Raw genomic sequence first — 10,694 nt, forward strand, 5'->3', positions numbered from 1 at the left:
ATCCACAGTGCACGAAGGCTGGGGTTTGTTGGAAAGCGTTGGAAGGTCACATCACAGTGGTATCGGCCTGACGCTGAGCAAAGTGGCACACAGCACTGATAATTCGAGCCAGCCACAGTTCTCAGAAACTTTTGAGACTCATGTACGTTGTACTGTTTTAGTTTACGGGCAGCACTTGTTGTTCGTGTTGATCTGCTCTGACTGAGACAGGAAGTAAAGCAGAAATCTGGGTGCTGACCGCTGGTGACAGCAGATGTGCATCTCTGTACTGGTGCACAGAGCCTTAATATGGATGTTGGGTTTGTTTTCAGTGATTCTGGATCATTACTGAACCTCAGTAACGCTGAGTCAGTCGTCTGCAGTCGTCTCAGTGCTTCAACTGAACTGATCAATGTTGAGCTAATAGTCCAGATGACTCTGGTCTCTGTTTCTACTGTGAAGACAAAGACAAGCTTTATTAAAGTGATTCCCAGCTTGTTAGAGACGTGACTGAACCTGTTCCTGTTCAGATCTGCACACATGTTGATGCTCAGCTTCCAGTCTGACTGCTGGTTTCTTGTGTTGTCACTCAGCTGTATCTCAGAGGGCTCTGTGTCTGTGTCTGTGTCTGTGTCTGTGGTGGCAGCAGTGGTGCACATGGATAGATGAGGTGTAACAGGGGCCTCAGTCTGGAGGAAGAGCATCATGTGTTGATGTCGAAGCAGACAGTGAAGGCAGCCTGCTGGTATCACTGGTTGCCCCCCTCCTTCCCTCCAGGCTGCCTGCTTTAGGCCGCTGTTGTGCAACGCAGGAGGCTTCTGGTTTTCCGGACCCAGAAAAAAAAGGCCAAGAGAGGAAAAAGGAGATAAACAGAAGGAACAGAGGGCGGTTGGTGGTCGGAGGACGGACAGATTATCTCTGCGTCAGGTGCGACACTGAGCCGCTGATAGTGATTATCAACCACAACACTCTCACACAGTCACTGAACGGTTTCATCAGAACACAACACACACTCTGGTCTCCAGTCTGAGTCCAGACGCCCACAAACTGTTGGACACATGATGAAGCAACGGGCCCTGACATGTGAGGGGGCCCCTGGCCTCTTACAGGCACAAGACATCATTCTGCCATCTGTGCTCCTCTCTTTGTGTCTCCAGGACACTGACCCCCCCCTTGACCCCTCAAGGCCCTCAGGACCCTGAGGCCCTTGGCTCTGTGCCTGGTGCCACAGTGACTACATTTATGTGCACAAAATATTCCAGCTGAATGCACAGTGATAACCTGACGAGATCCTGACAGCCACTGCTGTGCCGTTCATCCGCCGCCATGACCTCATGTTGCATCATGATAACGCACAGCTCCATGTTGAAAGGATCTGAACACATGAAGCTGACAGGCGTGCAGTACACATGCTATATGGACACAAGTATTCAGACACCTGACCATCACACCAACAGGGACTGTGATGACACTGTAGTCAAATACATCAACTTTAACATGGAGTCGGTCCCTTCTGCAGCTCCAACAGCTTCCACTCTTCTTGGAAAGATTTCCGCCAGATTTCTGAGTGTTCCTGTGGAATTTGTGCCGAGTCATTCTGTAGAGCACTGATGAGGTCAGGCACTGATGTTGGACGAGAAGGCCCGGCTCGCGATCTCCGTTCCAGTTCATCCCAAAGGTGCTCGATGGGGCTGAGGTCAGGGCTCTGTTCTTCCTCACCGAACTCATCAAACCATGTCTGTATAGTTGTTGCTTTGTGCACTGGGGCACCGTCATGTTGGAGCAGAAAAGGGCCGTCACCAAACTGTTGCCACAAAGGTGGAAGCATAGCATCGTCCAAAATGTCTTGGTGTGCTGAAGCATTAAGATCGTCCGTCACTGGAGACAAGGGGTCGAGCCCAAACCCTGAACAACAGCCCATCGTCCCTCCTCCACCAGGCGGGTAACGTTCTCTCAGCAGACTCGTCCATCTGACTGCCAAACAGTGAAGCGTGATTCGTCGCTCCACAGAACACGTGTCCACTGCTCCACAGTCCAGTGTCGGTGTGCTTTACACCACTCCACCCAACGCTTGGCGTTGGACTTGGTGATGTGAGGCTGCTCGGCCATGGAGACTCGTTCCATGAAGCTCCCGCCGCACAGTTTTTGTGCTGACATTAACGCCAGTGGAAGCTCAGAACTCTTCAGCTGTGGGATCAGCAGAGTGTTGGTGACTTTTACGCACCGTGCGCCTCAGCAGTCCTTGACCCCGCTCTGTGATTTTACGTGGCTGAGCTGCTGTTGTTCCTAAACGCTTCCACTTTCTAATAATATCACTCACGGCTGACTGTTGAATATCCAGCAGGGGAGAAGATTCACGCACCGTCTTGTTTCAAAGGTGGCGTCCGATCACAGTACCACGCCTGAAGTCACTGAGCTCCTCAGAACGACCCGGTTTGTATCACAAATGTTTGCAGATGCAGACTGCATGGCTCGCTGCTTGATTGTATTCACCTGTGGCAACAGGTCTGATTGAAACACCTGAATTCAATGATTTACAGGTGTGGCCAGATACTTTTGTCCATATAGTGTATGTAGCAGGGGGACAGTTGGATCCAGGTGAAATGTGGCCAGTCAAGGTGAGAGCACCTGAGCTGATAAGAGGCTCATGGAGAACAGGTGTGTTGATCTGTGAACACTCCTGTGCACATGCTCACCTGGTGAGCCGAACAAATCCTGTGTTTTAGATTTTATTGTTTAGGTAGAAAACACAGCGTCAGTGTCAGAATAAAGGTGTGAGTGTCTTTTAGTGCTGCAGCAGCTGGTGTTGGCCTCCGGTCACGAGAGCGGCTGGTGCAGTGGGAGTTCACCTGTTGAGTCTTGGTGATATAATTCAAGGTTTGGTGTGTCACTGGTAGAAGTTTGGGTGTTAATTTTGTGTGTAGTTTTGGTTATCCACAGTAAGTCCTGCAGTGCTCCGGCCCCCTGCAGCAAGACGCTCCAGCTTTTAATTGCTTTTATATTGTTGCTGTTTGGGACCCTGAGTTTAACAGAAGCCTGTTGGGGCATTTTGAGCCACACTGACTGTAGATTTGTCACTGATGTTCACCTGCAGTTATCTGAAGGTGAACTTGAATGTTACACATCGTATGTCTGATACAGTACGCCAAAAATACCAGGATGTTATTCTGCAAGCGGTCACATTTTGCAGGATGTAAGCCAGCATGCTTTTCTGCCTGTTGTCAGTGGTGTAGTGGAGGGTGTGCGCTGGGTAACACAGGTATACACTGTGCACCCACTTCTTTTAACTGGCCATTTACAGCACGCAACCAGATTAGTCAGTAAGCCCCAAATAAAAAGACAACATGTGCACTTCCTCCTCAATAACTTACTCATCTACCTAGTAGTATCCCCATCTCATCAACTACCACTACTTCCTTCCCTCCTCCTCTTCATCATCTGGGACATCAGGCTCCAGTGAGCTCTTTCCATCCAATCCTCAGCATCATGTTGATCCTCTCCTCACGACCATCTTTCCCAGTTCCAGTGTCACAGCTCTGCACCAGGTGATTTTGGGCTTCCCAGGTTTTCTTTGCCTGGTGGTGTCCATCATGGTCCGGCTCTGTTCCATTCTCAACACATGACCTCACCATCTTAAATGTTTGTGTGTGGTTTCCTTGGTGATGCTCCAGCTTCCTGCTTCCTTGTACAGTTGAAGGTTTGAGATTTTGTTTGGCCAGAAGATCTCGTTAATTCATCGGAGGAAGACTTCCACTCTCCTCATGCCTGTTTCGACCACTCACCAACTCTCTGAACTGAACAGCAGAGCAGACTTGATGTTGCTGTTACACCAGAGTATTGTTGTATTGTTTGGATCTGCAGATGGAGCGGAGCTGGGAGGAGGCACCCTGAGCCTCTCCCAGCCAAACTGCCACGACACCACTGGGTACTGCGACCCACAGTCTCCTGCACAGTCACATCAGCTGAGCTGCAGACAGATGACAGATCATTCAAGTGTACTCGTGTGTATAATTAATATATTCATATAAGTACATTTCATACTACAGACTGCAACGGATATTTGAGCAGAAGGGCCACAGCTCAGGGCACAGTGTTATGATGAAGCAGTATTCTCCATCCAACAGTACACACTTAGTAAGATCGGCTGCTGTACCTGCTGACAGTGGAAAGAAACAGAATGCAAAGTGTTTGTTTTACCGTCATGTTACTTTTTCACACACTGCAATAATTTAATTTAACTTGTGCAATAACCCCATTCACCCTGACTGTATATATTCTGTTTGTGTAAATAATCTTGTTCAGTTTACAATATATATATGTATATATATATATATATATATTTATTTACATTTATGTTTGTTAATAATTCCTGTTTATTTAACTATATATTTGTTAATACTATTGTTTAAATTTCTTATATTTTCACGTATCTTTCCTCTCTTGCAAGGAGCACCTGTAACATAAATAATTTCCCCTCGGGGATCAATAAAGTATTTCTGATTCTGATTCTGATTCTGATTACAAACAGATTCACCACCTCATCACTGAAAAAGAAAATTATACAAGATCCCACGGATTGTGTACTTGGGACTGATACCTGAGGACAGTATTCATTACAAGGACATTCATCTGTTCAAAATCCTAAATACTAACATGCAAAAAGGCCGTAACAAAGAAGTGGCTGAAAGGCAATCCTCAAGGTCCAGGACAGCAGCTGCACGTTGTAGAGGAACTGACTGAAGGACTAAAGCGAGGACTTCACTGCTTCTGTCTACAGGGGGCGCCAAAACCCACACAACATGTCGTCGTAGTGTCTCCTAGTGTCTGTAAAGAGTCACCTGTTTGATGATCTGACCCAGTTTGACTCTCAGCTGGGAGCTGTGGTTGAACTGGTTCATCACATTCAGCGACGTGCATCAAATCAGAACACAGACGTCAAGTTGAATAAAAGCATTTTATTTATATCTGATAATAACTGAACTCATCTCAGAATAACTGCAAGTCATTTATTAAATTCTCTGTTAGCTGCATCCACAAAGCAAACATGACTTTATAAATCTGTACACGTCATCAGGCTCACGCCGTCTATGTACAATCAGCTGATCCGTGATGTCACTGACAGGAGCTGCTTCCTGTCTGTCGCTTAGCTACACAATAGCTGTATCTGCTCGTCTCCGGGAGCGTCGTCACGGTAATTTAGATCTTAATATGAAGGTGTGTTCAGTTGACAGTGCGGCCTGCGGGGGGCGTCACACCGACACACAGCGACTGTTCATTCTTTTTAACGTTTCTACTCGTTCACGTGTCGACATCAAAACTTTAATCTCATGCAAACATGATGAGTCAAACTCTTTCTACGTCACAATGTTTCAATGCTACGTCCAAATTTTGACTTTTAAAATGATGTTAGTGAAGCTGCAGTTCACAGTGTGACCACCAGGGGGCCACAGAGCATACATTCAAACTAAAACTTTATTAAAACACTACAAATCATCACCTTTAAAATCACACATTTCAATTTTAGTTTTTTTCTTCTAACCTTTAATTTAATTTTTTATTTTTCACTTCAGGGGTTAAAATTTCACATAATCAATGTTTGTTTCAGTTTTCTGTTTCTTTTTAACATTTAATCATGACCTGATTCTCCTGAGGAATAAAACCTTTATCATTTGTTTTACATTTTTATTTTAGTTGAAGCCAATACGGGGATCTTAACTGTCTGTCGTGTGAAGCATCTGATTGGTGGAGAGGGCTAGGGGGCGGGACACAGCCTGACAGACTACATCTGGTGAAGGATTCCCATTTGAGTGTCAGTGTGAGGCTCTGATAAAGAATGGTGCTGCCAACACGTTCTCATCCCAACTTGTCACATATCGCTGTTTGGTCAGTGGACTCTCTCGACTACATATGATGCTCGGTGCCCTGGGTGCGTCTGTTGTTGTCATTTTACACCTAGAAATATACGGTGTCTGCTTGTTAGATGACAGACAGTCTTATCCAAAATAAACTTATAATGTCGATGAAACACCTCGTGTTTACAGTGATTTCCTTGTGCAACAAAAGAACATGGTTAGGTTTAGAAAACAACATCATGATCATGGTTTGGCTCAACATTGACACAGGAAGCAAACAGCGGGCTCCTGCCCCCCCCCCCCCCCCACGCCTTGTTGGTACTTTCCAGCTCCTTATTTTATCCAGTAGCGTTCCAAACTGACGCCGTCCAGCTGTGTATCATACTGCAGTAAAAGGAGACCTTTGTTCATCGGTGTCTGACACGTAAATCACTGACCAAGCGGCGTTATGTGACGACCTCAGAGGGAGAGCACTGAGTATGGATGTATCATAAGAACTCGATACCGGACCCCAAGATGGCGCCTCTTCAGTCCAATGAGAATTGCTCACCTGGTGCATAGGCCAAAAAGTTTCTAGCTTGCTGGTGTTTCAAGTTTTTCTGGACACAGCAGCGCCGCTCTTAAAAAGGTGAAACATAAATTAAACACAGGTGAAGTTCATCATAGTTTCATGATCGCTGCTTGTGTTAGCGACTGTTCTCAGAATAATATAAAGTGAGCTTTAGTGAACGTGTAGCATCGTGCTCGCACACAGCAGTGACATCATTCAGGGAAAAAAAGACTTTTCTTTGGAAAAGTTTTACAACGATCGAACCTCCATGACTCAAAAACAAACAGCACAATAATGAGCATGTCGACGTGCAGAGGTTTCTGTCTGCAGTATTTCAGAACGCTGCTCTGTTGGGAAAATGAGTTTTGGGCTGCAGGAGATTTTTTCATGGACACATCCAGTTCTTAAATACATCCATGGCATCATGTGACTGGGCTGATGAGCTGCTAGCTGATTGGCTGACAGGTTGATATACTGGCTGCGTCCTGATTGGTTGAAAATGGACAGTTTTTAAATATTTTAAATTTTTAAATATTTTTTTTACTTTTGCATCCAAGCTAATTTTTTTCTGTGCGTTTCTCTTTTTTTTTTGCAAAAATGGTGAAAAGTTCAGAAACTTATAAAACTTTTTTTTTTCTTTTTCAGTTCAGTCTGCACTTCCTGTTTCAGCAGCTTCACTGTCCTGATACTGATCTCAATAAAGCTTCAACTGAACCACAACCAGCGGGCAGAGCCACACAGTCTCAGGTGAACAGGTGAACAGGTGAACAGGTGCTGAGTCATAATTTGGACTTTTAAAATGTAAAAGTTTTCAAATAATGTTTCTTTCTTTTTTTTTTAAAATCTGACTTGAAAAATATTTTTTTACTCAGTATCTCATGACTTTAACTTCCAATCAAAAATTTTGACTTATGTAATTAAAGAAGACAAAACTTATAAACTGACTTTGTTAAATCTGAGCTGGTTATCATCACATGTCATAAGTCTGAGATATTTCTGAGATAATACATCAGTAATTTTGAGCAGCATCTAGTGGCCATCAGAGGAACAGGGAGCACCGGGGGCTGATGGGAAATGTGGTCCTGATGTAGAAGTCTGTGGGCGTCTGACGGCTGATTGTGTTTTATTTTTAACAGTCCAACAAGTGACATCATTAAAGTTTCAAACAGGAAGAAAAAGAAAATACATCTGTTCTCTGAGCTTTTCAAAATAAAAGAGCTCCTTCTTTTTCACTGAGGCAACAGAGACGACGGGATTCAAACCAACAACCATGACACTGACTGACGCTCACATCAGAGCGTCAGTCAGCGTGGAGCTAAACCTCAGTCAGATGCTTTCAAAATAAATCATCATCATCATCATCATCATGTACAGGAAGCAGGATGTGTCAGTGTGTTTGTGACTCTGGACTGAATCCCGTCTCTCCGTGTTCAGATGCGATGGCTTTTATTGCTGAAGGCTCGAGGTATAAACTGAAGACTGAACAGAGACGAGCTGTTCGTTAAACTGTGACGATGAACAGGAAACTCTGCTTCAACATAAAATGCATCATCATGTGTTCACCTGATGAGGTCAGCAGGATTCATGTGTTCACCTGATGAGGTCAGCAGGATTCATGTGTTCACCTGATGAGGTCAGCAGGACCCGTCACAGTTAAAACACCTCACTGAGTGGATAAAGACATAAAGATGCCTGTGTTTGGCGTTATGGGGCGGGCGGAGCACGCTTAGAACCGCCTGGTTCAAGAAGGTCTCGTGACCCCCTGTTGAAGTTTTGGTGACCCCTCATGGGGGTGGGGACCCACAGGTTGGACACCAGTGATTTAGGTGATGATGTGGATTGTTTTTTGGTCCAGTTTGCTCTTGTGTCATTTTGTTCCATGTTTGAACTTCCAGGGATCACATAATAAATAACGGTGTCATATATCTATATGTAGTTTGTACATTATCATTACTGTGACATGTGAGGAGCATTTTATTCTGGAACCTGGTTTATACAGAGCTCATTTAAGCATCTTTAAATCTGCAGTTCATCATGTTTTATAAAACTCACAATCTGTTTCAGTATTAATCTGGAACATGTCTGGAGTGCAGTAAAATATACTTTTTATGGATCTGAAATAAACTGCTATATATGTGAAAGTTGTTCATCACTTCCCTCCACTGCACCGTCTTTATTTTAATTAGTTTTATTTTAATTTATGTTCCATTTGTTTTACTTCTGTCCTCTTTTGTTTGGTCCTGTTTTATTTTTTATAAATATTCAGTTGAAATATGTTCAGCTCACATTGTGCCCTAAAGATTCAAAATAAAGTTCAGTAGTTAAAAATAAAACATCCCGCCCGGCGGGAACGCTCAGTGTTACAAATCAAACAGCTCAGAGGGATTATAACCTGTGAGAGGAGAGACCGAAGGAGGAGCTGCACCTGAGGACAGACAGGTGAGAGACACAACACACCTGCACAGGTATCTGATAACTGTCCAGAGGAGAACCGCTGCGTTGCGTAGTGACGTACTGTTACCTAGCAACACGCTGCTTTACTTTGGTTGCTGTTTGATTGATGTTCCACCTGCCAAGGTGTCTACAGCCTTTTGCTTCCTGTTAGGGACTGTTCCTTACTAATGGGTAGCTAACGTTAGCATTTGCGAGCTAGCTAACGTGGTTCTTGCTATGGCGGCACAACGTTGTTGTTGTTGTTGTTGTTGTTGTGTAAGTTTGGTTTATGTGTGTATTGACAGAAGTGTGTGATTTGAGACACTCAGGGTTCCAGTTGTCGAAAATTAACTATACAAGGTTTGTTTTTATTATCTGGTTGATTGAAAATGAAATAATGTGACTGCAGTTTAATTAATGAGTGTTTTTAATTGTGAGTAAAGTTCAGTGGAGGTCGTTAACTGTGACAGGAAGTCTCAATTTGATCAAGAAGAAGAAGAAGACGTCACAAACTCACAGCTGACATAGCTAGCTGAGCCTAGCGTTAGCATGTTAAAGGAATAGTTCAACAGTTTGGGAAACAGTTTCTCTCTTTCAGAGAGTCTCATGTCTGTGTGTGAGCAGGAGTCAGGATGTGGTTAGCTTAGCTTAGCGTCAAGACTGGAAACAACTAGTCAGAGAAACATTTCCAGCACACATTTTAAGCTTTAGAGGTTTTGACCTTCGGACAGAGCCAGGCTAGCTGTTTCCCCCTGTTTCCAGTCTTTATGCTAAGCTAGGCTAATCACGTCCTGCCCCCATGTAGGCTACAGTTTATATTCTGACAGATTTCATCAGGCTGCTTCAGTCAGCTGTGTGTTTACAGCCGACTGCTGCTCTCTGACACTTTATTACACCAACGGACACTTCGTTCATGTTCTCAAATCACGTTCCTCTGTGGCATTCTTTTGTAATGACGTTCCCCTGTGACGTTCCTCCTGCTGTCTGAGAGCAGATCTGATGATGAAGCGTTTGAATCCTTCCTGGTCGTCTTTGGACCAGAACCTGAATATTCAGACCATCATTAGAAGCGTTAGAGTCCAGGCTGTGTGATCAGAGAACTGATCGGAGAATTGATCACCAGCAGACAGTCTTAGAAAATGCATAGAAGAAGAAAGATCCAAATTGCCCTTTATAGAGAGCAGGCTGAGGGGGCGGGGCTAAAGGGCAGCGCAGGGGTGTGTGGGAGCTGTAGTGTAACTGCAAAAAGGTGTGCAGACAGACAGACAGACAGACAGACAGCATGATGTCATGGATGGATGAGGGAGTCTGACGCCACAGAAATGTCTGTGATGTGTTTTGACATCTTTACATGCTACATTTTATTTTGGCGGGATACAGGAAACAATCAGGTGTGTTCAGACATTTAAACTACAGTAACGCAGAGGGACGTCCCGATCGATCGAGGTCCTGATTCTGAAATATTTAAATTATTGATCCAACATGAATAAAGGCTTAACTAGAGAGAAGATGTCTCACTCTGCTGAGTTACTGAACTACAGAAACACTCTGGTGTTACAGAGTGAGGCGTCTTCACTCATAAACAATCTTTGGCTGAGTGTTTTCAATCTGCTGTAAAAAAGAAACATCTTTAAAACAACAGCACTGAAACAGACCTAAACCTGAAACTACTCCTGAACTACAGCAGCAACGATTTATCAACTAATCAATTTATCGATTTATCAGTCGACAGAAATTTTTCATTTTTTAAGGAAAAAATGACAAAAATCTGCTCCATAATGTGAAGATTTGCTGATATTTGATCACCTTGTTTGTGATTCTGACATTTTCTAGATAAATCATATTAATTGACGAATCACTTCATCCAGGAAATAATTGGC

The sequence above is a fragment of the Epinephelus lanceolatus genome, chromosome 8 (assembly GCF_041903045.1).
Source record: "Epinephelus lanceolatus isolate andai-2023 chromosome 8, ASM4190304v1, whole genome shotgun sequence".
NCBI lineage: Eukaryota > Metazoa > Chordata > Actinopteri > Perciformes > Serranidae > Epinephelus > Epinephelus lanceolatus.